A 21,604-nucleotide genomic window follows, 5' to 3' on the forward strand; every position below is an offset into this window, starting at 1 on the left:
GATGCTCCACCAGGCTAACAGCAGACCTTTCAGCAGAAATCTTGCAAGTCAAGAGAGATTGGGGGCCTAGATTCAGCATTCTTAAAGAAAAGAAACTACAACCAAGAATTTCATATCCAGCCAAACTAAGCTTCATAAGTAAAGGAGAAATAAGATCTTTTTTTAGACAAGCAAATGCTAAGGGAAGTCATTACCATCAGACCTGCCTTACAAGAGGTCCTTAAAGGGAGTGCTAAATATGGAAACAAAAGACCATTACTGGCCACCACAAAAAAACACTTAAATACATAGACCACTGACACTATAAAGCAACCACACGATCAAGTGTACATAATAACTAGCTAACAACAAGATGCCAGGATCAAATCTGCACATATCAATATTAATCTTAAGTGTAAATGGCTAAATGCCAAAATTAAAAGGTATCCAAGTGGCGAGTTGGATAAAGAAGCAAGACCCAGTGGTATGCTGTCTTCAAGAGTCCCATCTCACATACAATGACACCCATAGGCTCAAAGTAAATGGATGGAGAAAAACCTACAAAGCAAACAAAGAACAAAAAAAAAAAGCAGGGATACTATTTTAATTTCAGACAAAATAGACATTAAACCAACAATGACGAAAAAAGGCAAAGAAGGACATTACAAATGGTAAAGAGTCAACAAGAAGACTTAACTATCCTAAATATATATGCAGCCAACACAGGAGCACCCAGATTCATAAAACCAGTTTTCAGAGACCTATGAAGAAACTTAGATAACTGTAAAATAATAGTGGGAGATTTCAATACCCCACTGACAGTATTAGACAGATCCTCGAGGCAGAAAACTAACAAAGATATTTGGGACCTGAACTCAATATTTGATCAAGTGGAGCTAACAGACATCTACACAACAATCCACCTGAAAACAACAGACTATACATTCTTCACATCTGCAAATAGCACATACTCTATCGACCACACAGTCAGCCATAAGACAATTATCAGCAAATTAAAACCAACAACAACAAAAATCATACCAGCCACATTCTCTGACCACAGCACAATAAAAATAGAAATCTATACCAAGAAGATTGGTCAAAACTGTAAAATTACACGGAAATTAAACAACCTACTCCTGAATGACTTTTGAGTAAACAATGAAATTAAGTCAGATATCAATAAATTCTTGGAAACTAATGACAACAAAGATACAACATACCAGAATCTCTGAGACACAGCTAAAACAGTATCAAGAGGAAAGATTATAACATTCAATGATTTAAAAAAATCAATGAAATCAATAAGACTGGTTTCTTTAAAGAATAAATAAGATGGACTGCTAGCTAGACTAACAAAGAAAAAAAGAGAAGACATAAGTAATCAAAAATGAAAATGATAAAGGGGACATCATCACCAACCCCACAGAAATACCAAAAAAAAAAAAAAAAAAAATCAGAGACTATTATGAACACCTTTCTGCACACAAACTAGAAAACCTAGAATAAACTGATAAATTACTGGAACATACAACCTCCTAAGACTGAACCAGGAAGAAATTCAAACCCTGAGCAGACCACTAACAAGTTCCAAAATTGAATCAGTAATGAAAAGCCTACAAACCAGAAAAAAACGCAGTTACAGAAGGATTCATAGCTGAATTCTACCAGACATAAAAGAAGAGCTGGTACCATTCCTATTGAAACTATTCCAAAGAATTGAGGAGGGACTCCTTCCTAACTCCTCCTTTGAGGCCAGTAGCATGCTGATACTAAAACCTGGCAAAGACACCACAACAAAGGAAAACTTCAGGCCAATATCCGTGAAGAATGTAGCATGCCAAAAAGCTAATTCACCAAGATCAAGCAGGGTTTATCCCTGGGATGCAAGGTTGGTTCAATGTTTGCAAATCAATAAATGTTATTAATCACATAAACGAAACTAAAAACAAAAACCACATGTTCATTTCAACAGATTCAGAAAAGGCTTTTGATAAATTTCAGTATCCATTCATATTAAAAACTCTCAACAAACTAGGCACTGAAGGAACATACCTCAAAATAATAAGAGCTATCTATGACAAACCCCCAGCCAACATATACTGAATGAGCAAAACTGGAAGCATTCTCCCTGAGAACTGGAACAAGACAAGGATGCCCACTGTCAACATACTATGGGAAGTCTTGGCCAGAGCAATCAGGCAAAAGAAAGAAATAAAAGGCACTCAAATAGGAAGAAAGGAAGTCAAACTATCTCTGTTTGCAGACAATATGATTTTATGCATAGAAAACCCCATAGTCTCTGACAAAAATCTCCAAGATCATATCAACAACTTCAGCAAAGTTTCAGGCTACAAGATCAATGTGCAAAAATCAGTAGCATTTCTATACATCAATAATGTCCAAGCTGAGAACCAAATAAAGAATGCAATCCCATTCACAATAGCCATAAAAAGAATAAAATACCTGAGAATACAGCTAACCTGGGAGATGAAAGATATCTGCAATGAGAATTACAAAACACTGCTGAAAGAAATCAGAGATGATACAAACAAATGAAAAATAATTCCATGCTCATGGATAGGAAGAATCAATATTGTTAAAATAGCCATACCGCTCAAAGCATTTTATAGATTCAATGCTATTCTTATCAAACTACCAATGACATTCTTCACATAATTAAAATAATATTATTCTAAAATTCATATGGAACCAAAAAGGAGCCCAAATAGCCAAAGAAATCTTAAGCAAAAATACATACCTGGAAGCATCACATTACTTGACTTCAAACTATACAAGGCTACAGTAACCAAAAGAGCATGGTACTGGTACAACAACAGACATATAGACCAATGGAACAAAATGGAGAGCCCAGAAATAAAGTTGTGTGCCTACAGCCATCTGATCTTTGACACTGACAAAAACAAGTAATGGGGTAAATACTCCCTATTCAACAAATGGTGCTAGGATTGCTGGTTGCTGTGTGTAGAAGATAGAAACCAGACCCCTTCTTTACACCATATACAAAAATCAACCCAAAATGGATTAGACTTAAATGTAACAGCTAAAACCATAAAAACCCTTGAAGAAGACCTAGGTAATACCATTCTAGACATGGGCCCTGTCAAATATTTCATGACAAAGACATCAAAAGCAACGGCAACAATAACAAAAATTGATAAATAGCACCTAGTTAAACTGAAGGACTTCTGTACAGCAAAAGAAACTATCAATAGAGTAAATAGACAACACATAGAATGGGAGAAAATATTTGCAAACTAGGCATCTGACAAAGTGCTAATATCTAGACTCTATAAGGCACTTAAATTAACAAGCAAAAACCAAACAACCTCATTAAAAAGTGGGCAAAGGATACGAATAGACACTTTTTAAAAGAAGACACACATGTGGTCAATAAGCATATGTAAAAATGCTCAACATCACTAATCAATGAAAACCACAATGAAATACCATCTTACACCAGTCAGGATGACTATTATTAAAAAGTGAAAAATAACAGATGTTGAATGTTGCAAAGAAAAGGGAACACTTATACACTGCTGCTGGGAATGTCAGTTAGTTCAGCCACTGTGGGAAGCAGTTTGACAATTCCTCAAAGAACTTAAGACAGAACTACCATTTGACCCAGCCATCCATTATTGGGTATATACCCAAAGAAATATAAATCATTCTGCCATAAAGACACATGCATGCATATGTTCTTCACAGCACTACTGACAACAGCAACAACATGGAGTCAACCTAAATGCCCATCAATGGTATATGGGATAAAGAAAATTTGGTACATATACACCATGGAATACTAAGCAGCCATAAAAAGAATGAGATCATGTCCTTGGCAGCAACATAGATGGAGTTGGAGGCCATTATTCTAAGCAAAGTAACACAGGAACAGAAAACCAAACACCACATGTTCTCATTTATAAATGGGAGCTAATGTTGAGTACACATGGACACAAACAAGGGGACAACAGACACTGGGGTCTACTTGAGGATGGAGGTTAGGAGGAGGGTGAGGATCAAAAAACTACCTATTGGGTACTATGCTTATTGCCTGTGTGATGAAATAATATGTACGCCACACCCCTGTGACACACAATTTATCTATAGAACCAACTGGCCCTGTACCTCTGAAACTAAAATAAAAGTAAAATAAGTAAAAACCTTTGTTCTTCAACATACGATAGTAAGAAAATGAAAAGACAAACCATACACTTGGAGAAAATATTTTCAAACTACATATCTGATAAAGGACTTGTATATAAGCAACTCTTACATCTCAATAGTAAGGAAACAACCTAATCAGAAATGGGCAATATATGTGAGGAGACATTTCTCCAAAGAACATATACAAATATCTAACAATCAAATAAAAAGATGCTCAATTAGCCATTAGGGAAATGCAAATCTAAATCACAATGAGATACTACTCCACACCCACAAGAATAGCTACACATTTGAAAAAAAAAAACGGGGAAATAACAAAAGTGGTGATGATGTGAAGAAATACATTGCTAGTAGTTCATATAAATCTAACAACTGTAAAATAGTACAGCCCCTTGGGAAAACAGTTTGGCAGAAAATTAAACATACAGTTATAATATGACCAAGTAATTCCACTCATAGGTGTTTAACCAAGAGAATTGAAAATGAACATCCACCCAAAAACTTGTACACAAATGTTTATAGCAGCTTTATTCACAATAGCCAAAAGATAGAAACAATCCAAGTGTCCATCAACTGATGACTAGATAGACAAAATGTAGTATACTGATGCAATGGAATATCACTCAGCTATAAAAAGGAATGAAGTATTTATATATGCCACAACATTAATAAACTTTGGAGACATTATTTAGATGAAATTTTCAGGATAGGCAAATCCGTAGGCACAGAATGTAGATTACTGGTTGTCTGATGCTGAGAGTGGTAATGAAGACTGACTGCAAATGGTCAAGGAAGATGTCACTGACGTGATGCAAGTGTTCTAAAATTAGATTGTAGTGATGGTTGCACCGCCCAATAAATTTATAAAATCACTTTAAATACATGAATTTTAGGGCACGCTAATTATCCTAAACATGTTTTTAAACACATTCAGCATCAAGAAAACAAAAGAGAACATTCATCTCTTTACTTTGCCAATTTATTAGGGATCACACAGAGGTCATTAGGCTGTTTGTTGTTGTTGCTGTGGTGGTGGTGGTGGTGGTGACAGTAAGGGTTGTGGTTTTCTCATGAGAGTCGAAGGTCAAGCAACCATTTGGTCTTTTAAAATAAAAATTTTAAAATCAATTAAAAAAGAATGTTGCTGGCTTGAAATCTGGAGTGGCCATAGGGGCAAAGAGAAGTGGATGGATTTTTTAAATATTCAAGATGTAGAAGTGACAAGATTTTGTAGTGGTTAGATATAGGGAGTGGGGAAAGGTGAGGAGGCCTCAGACTGAGTATGCTTAAAGTTGAATTCCTGTTGTCCTCCCGAACTGGCTGTCCTCCCGTGCTGCCAATCTCAGTGAATGGATCAGCATCCTGGCACAGAGTTGACATTCATTGATTGCCTTTGGAGTGAACGAACAGAGTATGATGAATAGAGTAAAAATATGGCTAAACGAGGCAGACATCAGGTCCTGCCAAATAGCCAGTAGAAAACTCACCCTTAAGGTTGGCTCAGTAGATGTCCAGCACAATTTTCTTCTCACTTTTCAAACCATTTGGGGAATCATGAGGTCTTTCTCTCGTCCAGAAGAACGCTCACCTACATATCAGTCACTCCTTCCCTAGAACCTACAGGTATGGAGCAGGCTGAGTTCTTTCAAGGGTTTCTTATCCTGTAAATCTTTACACAGGGCAATGGCAGGTGCATGTACAGCCCATATGAGCATGGGGGATGCTTAGTGTTATAGAAAGGGGACCACAGTGGTGCCCAACTGATGGATCTGCGTTCTGTTTTGCTCCAAGCAGGAAGAGACTCTTCCCAACAAAGAGGTTTATTAATCTAGGGGTCCCCCTCCCACCCCTTGGAGGCAGAAAACACAGCTGTCAGAAATATTGTAAACACCAAGTGATCTGCTTGGCTGGTTTTACTGTTGTTCCCAGGGTTGACAAGCAGAAATACAGAACAAATGGTGGTTCCTGAAACAGACGCCAAAACAAGGAAGTGATCTGTTCCAGTCCAAGCTTCCAAGAAATAAAGAACTAGGTGGGGCACACTAAACAAGCCCCCAGAGTCAACCACCGCAGTAAACATTCCGTTCATCACACTGTTTATGAGATAAAGTATAAGATTTTTAAGCCTTATGATAAATAACTTAATGTCTTGGGGTGGTTGTGACAATTATAGTATTTTGCATAATATATGGTCACCATTATCATTATCACCAGTTCCTTGATGAGGAGAAACCAGAAGTTGACACCAAAATGTTGATCCATAATGTTTATAGGCCTTTCTGTTTATAGTTAACTTAATGTAAAATAAAGTGTATGTAATTTTTACTACAGTGTGTCCTGAAAGGGCAAACCAAGCTACAAGCAACACTAAAAGACTACTGCATGGGAGTGGATTATGAAGGTGTTTCTTAAATATGAGAGCTCAAGTTTTTCTTTCAGCGACTGAGTTAAAGCACCCAACTTGTTTATCATGAGACTTTTGCTAGGCAGTGTACTATGTCCACTCAACACACGTCATTTTAGGCAATCATCTGGTTAAAATGTTTAATAGTATGGCATTCAGAAACACATTCTTTAGAGTTGACATTCAATTAATGGTTTGAATGTCGTTTCCAGGGCAGTCAGGAGTATTTAAAGGCTTTTCCATTGTTTTCGGAAGAGAAAGAAAACTTCCTAGCCTAACTTACCCAGTGCCTTGCTTCAGAGGGGCAGACAAAGGGTAAAATCTGGGCAGAGAACATTAGTTGATATGAGAACGAAAGAAAGTGCTGCAAGATCTTGTAGACAGCTGAGTTCCACCTTCCACTCTACTGCCGAACAAAGTGAGGCAGGGAGAGGGCAGGGACTCGCTGAAAGCTAAACACCAAGTCAGTGACAGATCCAGGGCTGGCTGTAAAGTTCTACCGAGATTGAAACAATGTACACTGGGCGTCAGTCCCAACGCCAGCTTGCTCCAGCTCTTCCAGCTCTTCCTGAGCGCTGGGCCCATCTGGCCTCACGCTGATCTCCGGGCAGACTCTGTAGCGCAACTGGCACAGATCGTGACGACAGCCCTGCGGCAAGGCAGGAGTGGCCTTCTCCTCCGCCAGGGTTAAGGTGAGTACCACCGCCCTTGGGCCCAGCAGCCCGGGTGAGAGCCTCCGCCGCCCACTGCGACAGGCCTGAAAGCCAGCGCCTGGGCAAACCCACCCGCAGCACCCATCGGGACACCCCTTCCCTGACCCACGGGACGGAACCCACCTGTGCTGGAGGTCGTGACTCCTAACTTCGCAGAGTGGGCAGAATTCCAAGCAAGGAGAGCCTCGGGAGGCAGCCTTTCACCCGCCTTTTGCCTTTTCACCCCCAAAACCGTCGACCCGACGCTCCCCTCCCCCAGCCCGCTCGGGCCCAGCGGAGAGCCTCTAGGCCCCGCCCCACTCCTTCCGGCTGTGCGGGGTGGGTGCCTCTGGCGCCCGGGACTTCGCCCGGTGCTAGGGCGTCACTCTCCCATTCTGAAGGATTGGGCCGGGGCAGTCAATCGCCTTTATTAAACAGATTTGAAGCCATAGGTGCTTCTATTTATGGTGGTTTATAAAGGTTTACTAGAACTAAAATTCTACTACCTTTCCACCACTTTCTTGACTTTATGGTCGTCATATACCGCTCGTTACTCCCATCGATTCAGCTGAGCATCTTGAACCCAGGGTCCAGATACAGTGCTATGTACAGTGAGCACTAGAAGGGAATACCCATTAGGAACGAAAAATGCATATATACTAAAAATGGGAAATTGTGCAGGATTATATTGATTCGAGATTAAAAGTGTTAATCTAATGTCAAAAAAGCAATAAAGGAATTGGTTTGTAGAAGTCAGGATCAACAAAAGAGGAAAAAGCCTCCACACCTTTGCTCTGGAATTCCTTCTGCCATGAATGCTCTTACCCCACACTTGTTTATTTGGAAAACGGCTACTCGTTATTTTTGACTCAATTTAGATAGTACCTCCTCTGTGAAGCCTTCCCTATCTTTCCCAAATAAGTTTGTATTCTTCTTTTCCCTGGGTCCAGTATGCTCAATGGATCTCCTACAGACCTCATGAGTACCACTTATTCTAGATTATAATTTCTCTTTCTGCATGTCATTGTCCTCTAATGAATAAGTAGCTTCTTGAGAGTAGAAAACTTGTATTTTTCATATTTGTTCTCCAAGCACAGTCTAAAATGTCTATATATTTAATAAATATTTGTTGAAAAATTTCTGGAACCAGGGTGTAAGCAAAAGGACATATCCAGAGTATGAATGTAACATAAAGAGGAAAAATTAAATACAATAAGAATCTAGATTTAGTCTGACTGGTATTCGTTCATGCAATAAACATTAATGAGTGCCTACTGTATGCCAGGCACTGCACTAAGCTCTGGGTGTAAAATGATAAACAAAGTCCAGATATAGTCCATGCCCTTATGCCCTTATGTTTAAAGAACAAATTGGAGTTGGCCAGGCAAATGGGAAAACGAAAAAAGTTTTAGGCAGAAACAACGGCATGATCCAATGTCCTGTAATAGGAAGATCATAACTGTAGCAATTAGAGTGAATGAGCTCACTAAAGGTAAGCTGAAATCAACACAAAGTACTCAGAAAAGGCAAGAGTTTGATAGACAACACCTGTTTGTTTGAGTCAGTAAAAGAAGCAAGTTTCCTTAATAATAGTAACCAACATTTATAAAATGTTCACTATATGCTAAACACTAGGCTAAGTGTTTTATATCAAACACTTAAGGTAGATGATATTATTTCTACTTTAAGGATAAGGCAACCAAGGCACAGATAGGTTAAGCAATTTTCACCAGGATCACAGGGCAGTTAAATTTTAGAGCTGAGATTCAAACCTAGGTAATCTGGTTCCAGACTCTAGGGAGCCTGGATATTTTACTTTTAATAAAATATAAATTTTGCTTGTAATAAAATAAAAGTCAGATATTTTACTGTTTCCTCTGTGTGTGTGTGTGTGTGTGTGTGTGTGTAGCAGGTCACATGGTGTATGACACAGAGTGGAACTTCTTAATATTTTTGGAATGAATGAATAGCTGAATAAAAGCAATAGGTACAAATGTGCTAGAAAACAAAATAGAAAAAAAACAATAGTATCTGGGTCTTTTTATGTTCCCGCCACACCAGCTATTCCTAGAACACACCAAACTTGTTCTTGTTCTGCTTCCAAAATATAATCTGCTCATGCATTTGTCCCTCACTGTACTGCTAACATTCAGGACCAGAGTTTGGCTTTTTTTTTTTTTTTTTTTTTTTTTTGGTGAAAGGTCAGCTAGTAAATATTTTAGGCTTTTTGAGTCACATACAGTCTCTGTCTCCAAGTATTAAATTCTGCTTTCATAGAGTGAAAGAAGTCACAGACAATACCTAAATGAATGAATGTAAGTATGTTCCAATAAAAGTTTATTTACGGCCGGGCGCGGTGGCTCAAGCCTGTAATCCCAGCACTTTGGGAGGCCGAGACGGGCGGATCACTAGGTCAGGAGATGGAGCCCATCCTGGCGAACACGGTGAAACCCCGTCTCTACTAAAAAATACAAAAAACTAGCCGGGTGAGGTGGCGGCGCCTGTAGTCCCAGCTACTCGGGAGGCTGAGGCAGGAGAATGGCGTGAACCCGGGAGGCGGAGCTTGCAGTGAGCTGAGATCCGGCCACTGCACTCCAGCCCGGGCGACAGAGCCAGACGCCGTCTCAAAAAACAAAAAAACAAAACAAAACAACAACAACAAAAAAAGTTTATTTACAAAAACAGGCAAGAGGCAGGATTTGCCCTGTGGACAGTAATTTTTAGACCCTTGCTCTAGGCCAAATTATCACCATCTCTTGCATAGACTACTGTATTAAATGATGTCTGAGAGTCATCATCTTTGACTAACATCTATACCTTGGTTTTATCAGCATCTCAGTGAAGCTTTAATGATCTCTAATCATATTCATAACCTTGAGTTCTTGAAATGTGGTTAAAACTATGTGTTAATTGTGATTTTGAACTTTGATTTATCAAAGATGGTCTTTAAAAGAACTAACTACTAGTGATCTTTGAAAGAGTTAAAAAAATAAGGAAGATTTATAATGAAAGTAGTGACTTTAGCCAGAAAATAAATATTCTGGACACAGTGCAATGTTGAATTTGGCTGAAACTTTGGTCTATGACAAGAATTCTGCTATGTACCCTATACAGAAACAAATAAATGCTAAAACTTTGCAGAAATCATCTAGACCATACAAAATTTTCCTCACCTACTCATAGACAAAAATTTGGTAAAGCTGAAGGGTATATTAATTTGTGTCTGGGGTTATGAACATTTCTGACTCTGGGGATATGAACATTTCTGACTCTCAACAGAAATGTGATTCAGCATAAACTTAGTAACCTATATAATTAATTTTGCAGTGAAGAAGTATTAGTTATTACTCACTAGTTAAAAGTTATCAAAACCTACCTGAAACTAACAAGCCAAAGAGAGAAATTTATGGGAAGATAATAAGGTGTTTCACAGAACTCAAGAAGGATTGGAACAATCAAAACTTTTAAAAAGGCAAGGTATAGTTAGGTCTCAAGAATTGTCAAAAACAAGGATTCCAATGACATTGACTCTATCATTCTTTTACCCCTATTCTTCCCTGCACATTTATCTGCGCGCGCTCTCTCTCTCTCTCTGTCTCTCTCTGTCTCTCTCTCTCTCTCTCTCTCTCGCCCTCACTCCCTCCCTTGCTTTCCTCCCCACTCCTCTCAAGCTCTTTTTGTTTCCCAACTCCATGTAACAGTAGATATGGTTACGGACACCTTCCTAGATTTTCATATTACAGATTCAACCACTGAAGAGAGACACTAAGCCAGATCAGGTCCTCTGAAAAGCAGATGCCGAGATGGAGTTACAAATCTAGAGATCTATCGTAGGTAATGGCTGGCAAGATAAAGAGGAGATTACAGTACAGCTCTATGGAAGTCTCAACCACCCCAACAGAGATTGCTAATTAGAGGAATCCTGCGTTAGACAGAATTCTTGTGCTCAGAGATTGGCTGCAGATGCCTGGGAAGGGAATGACCTTGGATCAAATGATGCAAAAATATCCCAAAAGTGCTCCAGCTGGAGACTGTTAGCTGACTCCACTCCTCATAGTAGGTTTTCCCTTGAAAGATCTGAGAGGCACTTCCTGGTTGCCATAGACCTTTATGGTCCTATCTCCATAAATCTATGAGGGATTTATTGGCCAAGTTTGAGTCTGGTGGCCACCCAAAACCAATCAACTGTAGCTAGGTGAGCAATGTCACATATACCAAAGGATAATTTTCTCAGTTTTCCTGGGGCTGAGGAATTCTCCTGTAATGTGCTAAAACCACAACAGTCCAGGGTAAACTAGGATGGTTAGTTATTTTAGTAGTGCCCATGTTGATAGGGGTGGGAAAGTTAAAACCGTCGCATAATATCCTACTATATAAACAATTGTACTTTACTGTATTTATGGAGGAAATTCTATGTATAGTGGTTTTATTGGATTAGGAGAATTTATAAAGGTCTCAGAAGAATCCCCTTGAAGATGACAAAAGTTTCATACTTTATTTCTTGCATGCTGATTCTCTTGTGCATCTATACATTCTTCCTCCATCTAGAATGCGCTTCTCACAGCAACCTCCCTCCCCTCACCCTTGTCCTCACTGTTAGAAATGCTTCTTGCCCATTTCTCTGGTTTCCACATGGAATTCTTTATCTAAATTAAGATTAAACCACATAATAAATGTCAAGCACCTATCATAGGACATGACATAAAATAGGGGCTTGTATCAGCCAAGGTTCTTAGTTGCATGCAACAAAAGCTGAATCTGACTGATTTAAGCGCGAAAAAAAGTTATGTTGGGAATGACACTAGACCAGCACTCCTGCCGTTAGAAAAATCATAAAACTGCATAAAATGTGCAAGGAAACTGTTTAAAGATATTGAGCAATAGTCAGCACATGATTATGATCCCCAGGAAAAGAGAAACTCACAAATTAAGCCCCAAGACTGCCTCAGCTCTTTGCCTGGTGACTATTTTCTGATCCCAGCATCAAGAGCTAGATTCCAAGCTGAGCTTGCAGTCTCATTGAATGAAGGAGGCAAAGATCAGAGCTCAGGGTAGTGGAAGCAGCTGAAATCTATGGAGCAAGGCATTAGAGAAGATAAGCTGTGCAGATGTTGGGATGAGTAAACATATGTCTTAGGGTTTCCAGCAAAACTTTAAAAAGAGGAGGAGTTATAGAACTTCTTGGTTTCAAGACTTACTATGAAACTACACTTATCAAAACAGTGTGGTACTAGAGTAAGAAATAACAAATAAGTCAATAAAATAGCTCAGAATCCAGTAATAAACCTACATATATTATGGTCATATATTTCTTTGGTTTTAACCTTCTATTTTGAAATAATTATCAATTCACAGGAAGTTTCCAAAAAAATACAGGGAGGACCTCGTGTAACCTTTACACAATTTCCTCCAATGGTAAAATCTTGCCTAACTCTGGTACAGTATCAATCCAGGAAACCGACATTGGTAAAATCCACAGAGCATATTTGAATTTTACCAGTTACACGTGCATATGTGTGTGTGTAGTTCTACAAAATATTATCATATGTGTAACTTTGTATAATGACCACCACAATTAAAATATAGAACATTTCCATTGCCACAAGCTTTCTCATTGTTGCACTTTTATAGCCACACTCACTTCCCTTTCTCCTTCTCAACACCTGGCAACCATTAATATGTTCTCCATCTCTATAACTTTGTCATTTCAAGAATGCTATGTTAATGGAGTTAGGCAATATGTAACCTTTTGGGAGTGGCTTTTTTCTACTCAGCTTAACTCCCTTTAGATCCAGCTAAGTTGTGTGTGTCGATAGTTGATTCTTTTTTATTGTTGAGTGATATTTCATGGTATGTATGTATCAGAGTTTGTTCAACCAATAACCCACTGAAGAACATTTGAGCTGTTTTCAGTATTTTTCTATTGTCAGTGAAGCTTCTATGAGCATTCCTGTACACATGGGTTTTGTGGGAATACCAGTTTTATTTTTTCTGACCTAAATGCCCAGAAATATAATTCCTGGGTTATATGCTAGTTGCATATTTAATACTTTAAGAAACTACAAACCTGTCTTCCAGAGTGGCTGTACCATTTTATATTCCCACTGTCAATGTATGAGAGATCCAGCTTCCATGCAACCTTTCCAGCATTTTGTATTGTATTTTTTATCTTAGCTATTTTTTATGTCAGGTATTCTGACAGGTCTGTGGTGATATCTAATTGTGATTTTAATTTGCCTTTCTCTGATGATGAATGATATTGAACATATTTTCATGTGCTTATTTTCTATCTGTATATAATCTTTGGTGAAAGGTTTCTTCATGTCTTTTGCCCATTTTCTACTTGGATTGTTCAGCATTTTTTATGGTTGAGTTTTGAGAACTTTATATATTTAACATACTAATTCTTTGTTAGATATGTGGTTTACAAGTATTTTCTCCCACTCTGTTGCTTGTCTTTTCATCCTCGTAAGACAATATTCTGCAGAGTAAAAGTTTTGAATTTTGATGAATCCAATCTACCAAGTTTTTTATGGATTGTGCTTTAGATGTCAAGTCTTGGAGGAGTTCTCTCCTCTTCCATTTTTTAGAATAGTTTCAGGAGAATTGGTATTAGTTCTTCTGGTAGAATTTGTCAGTGAATTCATCCAGTCCTGTGCTTTTCTTCATTGGGAAGAAATGGAAAACATGAACAGACCAATAATGAGTAGCAAGATTGAGTCAGTAATAAAGTCTCCAAAGATTCCGAAGATTTTTATCATGTTTTTAAAAAAGTTTTATAGTTTTGTGGTTTACATTTAAGTCTATTATCCATTTTCAGTGACTTTTTTTTGGTAAAGTATGAAATTTAGGTTGAAGTTACAGAAATACACTATATATCTATTTTACCTATCTATATAATCTATATTTACATCTATCATCTATTTATCTATCAATCATCTATTTATCTATCTATCTATCATCTATACATCTATTTGTGGCTATAGCAACACTACAAAATCCCTTTTAAAATGATCAGTTTGCCTCTGGCAAGAGATTTCATAATGTAGTATTTTTACTGATTAGTTTCATATGTTATTTAGCAGGCCTGATAACAGTATATAATATCAAATACATTTTAATGAAGTAGACAATTTAAATTGTGCATTTACAGTAATTTAATAGTCAAGGATAATGAACTTAATAGACTAAGCAGAGTATTTCTTCCTTTTTGTTTTGTTCATTCAACAAATGTTTATTAAACACCTATTATATGCCTATTCTGAGAATAGAACAGGGAATAACAGATAGAAATGGCTACTGGCAAGAAAGTTACATTCTAGTACAAAAGTAAATTTCTTCTCTTAATACAATGTGATGCAATGCAAAAATGAAACACAGAGTAGTTCAGTCAATTTATTTAAGTCCCTAAACTATAAAAGGAAACAGGAAAATAAAAGGAGCTATTCACTTTATTCCACATTTCACAGCTTTGAGGCATCTTTTTAAAACATTTTTTTGATCAAATTTTTTTAAAATTTTAATTGACAAATAATTGTGTATATTTACGAAGTACAATGTGATGCTTTTACTTATGTATGCATTGTAGAAAGATTCAATCAAGCTAATTAAAATGGAAAATTCTAAACCTGTACTAGAGAGAATGATATGATCCCCCATATACCTATCATTCAGCTTCAACTATTCAATTCATGGCAAATATCCAGATTATTTTGAAGCAAGCCCCTCATCTGTAAATGTTTAGTTAGTATGTACCTATAAAAGATAAAAACTGTTTTATTCAACATAACCACGTGCAATTATTACAACAATTTTCCCCTAATATGAAATATCTAGATATCAGTATCCCAATTGGGCATTATGTTTTTTAACTTAGTTTGAATAGATGTTTCCTCTCCTTCCTTACTTTTTTTTCTTGTTATTTATTTGTCGAAGGTTTTTTTTTGTTTCCCACAGTCAGTTTTGCCTGTGAGAATGTTTTTAAACAACTTTGTTGAGATATAATTCACTTTCAGTAAATCCAGTATATCCACAGAGTTGTGTATCCACCATCACAATCAAGTTTAGAACATTTTCATTACCCCAAAAACAAACACTGCATCCCTTAGCCATGACACCCCAACATCACCCCCTACCACTGGCAACCACTAATTCATTTTCTATTATTCCAGACATTTTATATAAATCAAATAATACAATGTGGTCCTTTGTAACTGTATTATTTCACTGAGCATAATGTTTTCAAGGTCAATTCATGTTTCACTTCATTTCTTTTCATGGCTGAAGAGTATTTCATCATATGGATAAACCACATTTTGTTTATCTTTTTATTGGTTGATATACATTTGTGTTGTTTCTACTTTTGGCTTTTGTGAGTAATTCTATTATGAACATTCATATACAAGATATTTTGTGTAAATACATTCTCATTTTTCTGGAATGGAATTGCTGGATTATATGGTAATTCTATGTTTAACCAATTGAGGAACTGCCAGACTATTTTCCACAATGGCTACACAATTTTACATTCTTACTGGCAATGTATGAGGTCTCCAATTTATCCATATCCTCTCCAAGTCTCATTTTAGTTGATTTCCTTATTATTATTTACTATCCTAGAGGAGGTGAAGTGGTATCACATTATGGTTTGGATTTTTATTTCTCTAGGGACTAATGATGTTGAGCATCTTTTTATTTGCTTATTGTCCATTTGTATATGTTATTTGGAGGAATACCTATGCAAATCCTTAGCCCATTTTTAAATTGGCTTATTCTTCATTTTATTGTTGAGTTGTAAGAGCACTTTACATACTCTAGATACAAGATTTTGTCAAATATATGATTTGCAGAATATTTTACCATCTGTGAGTAGTCTTTTCACTGTCCTGATGGTGTCTTTTGAAGCATAGTAGTTTTTAATTTTGATGTTGTTGAGTTTATCTATTTTCGCCTTTTGTTTCTTGTGCTTTTGATGTTGTATCTAAGAAACTACTGCCTAAGCTATAGTCATAAGGAGTTACATCTGTGTTTCTTCTATGAGTTTTATATTTTAGCTCTTACATTTTTATATTTGATATGTTTTTAGTTAATTTTTGTATATGATGAGATGTAAATTCATTCTTTCATATTGTCGGCATGTTTTCAGTGTCCTGTTTTTTAGCCAAAAATTACCACGTAAGTAAGTGTCCCCTCAGTTCAATTATCTCAACTCAATATGACCTGAGAAAGCATTAGAATTTGATAGGGAGCAAAGGTTTCAAATCATTCTACCCCAAAGCTCCTTCATCTGAAGCCAGAGCTGGTATATCTTTCTTTTGTTAAATTGACAGATAAAATTATATGTATTTATTGTGTATAGTATGATATTTTGAAGGATATATACATTGTGGAATGGTAAAATCTACATAATTAACAAAAGTGCATTATCACACATAGTTATATTTGTAGTGAGAATGCAACATCCACTCTATTAGCAATTTTTCAAGATACAACATATTGTTATTAACTGTAGTCACCATACTGTACAATAGAACTTATTCCTCCTATTTAACTGTAATTTTCTATTCTTTAAACAACATCTCTCCACCTGCTCCCTGTAACCAACCACCCTGCCCTCTAGGTAACCATCATTCTGTTCTACTTTTATGAGATTAACTTGTGGATTTCACATGCATGAGATCATGCAGGATTTGTCTTTCTGTGCCTGGCTTATGTCCTCCAGGTTCATCCATGCTGTCACAAATAACATGATTTCCTTTTTTATGGCTAAATAATATTCCAAAGTGGTACTGGAATAATATTTCAAGTGATGTATATGCCACTTTTTAAATCCATGCACTCATTGATGGACACTTAGTTTTATTCCATATCTTGGCTATTGTGAATAGTGCTGCGATAAACATGGGTATGCAGATATCTCTTTGACACACTGATTATGTTTTCTTTGGATGTATACCCAATAGTGGGATTGCTGGATCATATGCTAGTTCTTTTTAAAATTTTTAAATTTAATTTAATTTTAAGTTCTGAGATACATGTGCAGAACGTGAGGGTTTGTTACATAGATAAACATGTGCCATGGTGGTTTGCTGCACCTATCAACCTATCATCTAGGTACTAAGCCCCACATGCATTAGCTATTTATCCTGATGCTCTCCCTCCCTCCCCCCAACGGCCCATTATGTGTTGTTCCCTTCCCTGTGTCCATGTGTTCTCATTGTTCAGCTCCCACTTACAAGTGAGAACATGCAGTGTTTGATTTTCTGTTCCTGTATTAGTTGGCTGAAGATGATGACTTCCAGCTTCATCCATGTCCCTGCAAAGGACATGATCTCATTCTTTTTTATGGATGCATAGTATTCCATGGTGTATATGTATCACATTTTCTTTATCCAGTCTATCATTGATGGGTATTTGGGTTGATTCTATGTGTTTGCTATTGTGAATAGTGCTGCAATGAACATACACGTGCATGTATGTTTATAATAGAATTATTTATATTCCTTTGGGTATATACCCAGTAATGGGATTACTGGGTCAAATGGTATTTCTGGTTCTGGCTCTTTGAGGAATTGCCACACTGTCTTCCACAATAGTTGAACTAATTAACATTCCCACCAACAGTGTAAAAGTGTTCCTATTTCTCCAAGCAATTGCAACAAAAGCAAAAATTGACAAATGGGATCTAATTAAACTAAAGAGCTTCTGCACAGGAAAAGAAACTATCATCAGAGCAAACAGGCAACCTTCAGAATGGGAGAAAACTTTTGCAATCTACCCATCTGACAAAGGTCTAATATCCAGAATTTACAAGGAACGTAAACAAATTTACAAGAAAAAAAATCAAAAAGTGGTCAAAGGAAATGAAGAGACACTTCTCAAAAGAAGATATTTATGTGGCCAACAAACATATGAAAAAAATCTCAACATCATTGATCATTAGAGAAATGCAAACCAAAACCACAATGAAATACCATCCCACTCCAGTCAGAATGTTGATTATTAAAGGGTCAAGAAACAACAGATGCTGGCAAAGCTTTTTAAAATTTTTTGAGGAACCTCCATGTTATTTCCCATAGTTAGTATAATAATTTACCTTTCCACCAACAGTGTGCAGGGGTTTCCTTTTTTCCACATCCTCACCAACACTTGTTATCTTTTGTCTTTTTGGTAATAGCCATCCTAATTGGAATGAGGCAATATCTTATTGTGGTTTTGCTTTGCATTTCCCTGATGGTAATGATGTTGAGTATTTTTTCATATACTTGTTGACCATTTGTATGTCTTTTTTTGAGAAACGTTGATTCAGGTCTTTTGCCCATTTTTTTGTCTTTTACTTGTTTTTGTTGTTGTTGTTGTTCTTGTTGTTTTTTATTATTCTTTAAGTTCTAGGGTACATGTGCACAACGTGCAGGTTTGTTACATATGTATACATGTGCCATGTTGGTGTGCCGCACCCATTAACTCATCATTTACATTAGTTATTCCTCCTAATGCTATCCCCCCCCACCCCATGACAGGTGCTGGTGTGTGATGTTCCCCCACCCTGTGTCCAAGTGTTCTCATTGTTCAATTCCCATCTATGAGTGGGAACATACAGTGTTTGGTTTTCTGTCCTTGTGATAGTTTGCTCGGAATAATGGTTTCCAGCTTCATCCATTTCCCTAAAGAGGACATGAACTCATCCTTTTTTATGGCTGCATAGTACTCTGTGGTGTATATGTGCCACATTTTCTTAATCCAGTCTATCATTGATGGACATTTGGTTGGTTGCAAGTCTTTGCTGTTGTAAATAGTGCCGCAATAAACATACGTGTGCATGTGTCTTTGTAGTAGCATGATTTATAATCCTTTGGGTATATACCCAATAATGGGATCACTGGGTCAAATGGTATTTCTAGTTCTAGATCCTTGATGAATCCCCACACTGTCTTACACAATGGTTGAACTAGTTTACAATCCCACCAACAATGTAAAAGTGTTCCTATTTCTCCACATCCTCTCCGGCACCTGTTGTTTCCTGACATTTTAATGATTGCCATTCTAACTGGTGTGAGATGGTTTTGATTTGCATTTCTCTGATGTTTTGCCCATTTTTAAATCAAGTTATTTGTTCTCTTGCTATTGACTTGTGTGAGTTCCTTACTCCCTTATTAGATACATAGTTTGCAAATACTTTCTCTCATTCTCTTCACTCTGCTTATTTCCTTTGCTGTACAGAACCTTTTTAGTTTGATGTAATCCCATTTGTTTATTTTCACTTTTGTTGCCTGCACTTTTGAGGCCACTGTGTAGCTTTTCCCATATGTTTTCTTCTAGTAGTTTCATAGTTTCATTCTGTTAGGCTTACAGAAAACATCATATAGTTATAACAGGTTGTTTTAAGCTGACAGCAACTTAACTTTGATAGCCAAAAAAAAAAAACCTAGAATTGTACCCCATTCTACACTCCCACATTTTGAATTTTTGATGTCACCATTTGCATATTTTAATATTGCATATCCCTTAACAAGTTATCATAGTTATTATTATATTTGATAATTTTGTCTTTTAATCTTCATACTAAACATATAAGTGATTTACATGCCACCATTACCGTATTATTCTGAATTTGACTATGTCCTCAATTTTACTACAGTTTTATACTTTCAAATGTTTTCATGTTACTCATTAGAGTTCTTTCTTTTGCAGCTTGAATAACTCCCTTTAACATTTCTTCTATGACAAGTCTGATGGTGCTAAACTCCCTCAGCTTTTGTTTGTCTGAGAAAGTCTTTATCTTTCCTTCATTTCTGAAGGATAGTTTTGCTGGTATAGTATTCTTGGTTGACAGTGGGTTTTTTTTTTTTTTTTTTCTTTTCAGCACTTTGAATATATCATCCCATTCTATGCTGGCCTACAAAGTTTATTCTGAAAAGTTCACTGCTAGGCATATTGGAACTCCCTTATATAGTATTTGCTTTATTTCTCTTGCTGCTGATTTCAGGATCATTTTTTGTCTTTGATTTTTGATAGTTTCATCATAATATTCTTATTTGGATTGAATCTGATTGGAGACTTTTGACCTTCCTGTACCTGGAGATTTATATCTTTCTCCAGATTTGGACATTTTTCTATTATTTCTTTGAATAAGCTTCAATCCCTTTCCCTTTCTCTTTCTCTTCCCCTTCATGAACCCCTATAATCTGAACGTTTGCTCTTTTGATGCTATCCCATAAATCTCAGAAGCTTTCTTTATTCCTTTTTATTCTTTTTGTTTTTTCTCTTTTGAGTGTATTTTTTAAATTTCAACTTTTATTTTAGATATGGGGGTACACGTGCAGGCTTGTCACATGGAGATTTGTGTGATGCTGAGACTTGGGGTACAGATCCTGTCACCTAGGTAGTGAGCACAGTACCCAGTAGGTAGCTTTTCAACCCTCACCCCTCCTTCTCTCCCCACTCTAGTAGTCCACAGGGTCTATTGCTCTCATATTTATGTCCATGTGTGCTCAGTGTTTGTCTCCCACTTTTAAATGAGAATATGCTGTATTTGGATTTCTGTTTCTGTGTTAATTTGCTTAGGATTGTGGCCTCCAACTGTATCCATATTTCTCCAAAGGACATGATTTCATTCTTCAATATGGCTGCATAGTATTCCATGTAGTATATGTACTGTATTTTCTTTATCCAATTTGCCATTGATGGGCAGCTGGGTTGATTCCACGTCTTGGCTATTGTGAATAGTGCTATGATGAACATATGAGTGCATGTGTCTTTTCGGTTTATTATTTATTTTCCTCTGGATATATACCCAGTAATGGAATTGCTGGATCAAATGGTAGCTCTGTTTTTTTAAGTTTTTTGAGAAGTCTCTAGACTGCTTTCCACAGAGCTGGACTAATTTACATTCCCATCAATGGTGTATAAGCATTCCCTTTTCTCTGCAGCCTTACTAGCATCTGCTGTTTTTTTTGACTTTTTATTAATAGCCATTCTGACTACATATTTTTGAATAATCTTTCTTCAAATTCACATTCTTTCTTCTGTTTGATCAGTTCAGCTGTTGATTCTCTCTATTGCATTTTTATTTTATTAATTGCATTTTTAGTTATAGGATTTATTTTTTATTGTTAATTTTAATTTTTGTGGGTACATAGTTGGTATATATATTTATGGGGTGCATGAGATATCTTGATACAGGCATGCAATGTGTAATAATCACAACAGGGTAAATGGGCTATCCATCTTCTCAAGCATTTGTCCTTTGTGTTATAAACAATATGATTACACTGTTTTAGTTATTTTTAAATGTTCAACAATTATTATTGATAAAGTTGTTAATATAGGTACACTTATTAGA

At 36.7% G+C, this 21,604-nt stretch overlaps 2 protein-coding genes across 11 annotated transcripts in view; one reads left to right on the forward strand and one right to left on the reverse strand.

The window, feature by feature from the left end:
• TMLHE (trimethyllysine hydroxylase, epsilon) overlaps positions 1 to 7,577 on the reverse strand; it is a 105,075-nt gene extending 97,498 nt beyond the window's left edge. For 5 of the 9 annotated variants that reach the window (XR_012430161.1, XM_065538320.2, XM_065538318.2 and 2 more), the window contains exon 1: positions 7,408 to 7,577. The gene's annotated coding sequence lies outside the window, so the exon portion shown is untranslated. Of the gene's footprint in view, positions 1 to 5,654; positions 5,785 to 7,407 lie in introns of all 9 variants that reach the window. The other 4 variants (XR_012430162.1, XM_065538319.2, XM_074029751.1 and 1 more) reach the window with 1 other exon arrangement.
• Positions 7,199 to 21,604, forward strand: part of SPRY3 (sprouty RTK signaling antagonist 3) — a 161,232-nt gene continuing 146,826 nt past the window's right edge. For both annotated transcript variants that reach the window (XM_074029752.1, XM_045384150.3), the window contains exon 1: positions 7,199 to 7,263. The gene's annotated coding sequence lies outside the window, so the exon portion shown is untranslated. The remainder of the gene's footprint in view (positions 7,264 to 21,604) is intronic.

This window comes from Macaca fascicularis, chromosome X (genome assembly GCF_037993035.2).
Source record: "Macaca fascicularis isolate 582-1 chromosome X, T2T-MFA8v1.1".
NCBI classification, from domain to species: domain Eukaryota; kingdom Metazoa; phylum Chordata; class Mammalia; order Primates; family Cercopithecidae; genus Macaca; species Macaca fascicularis.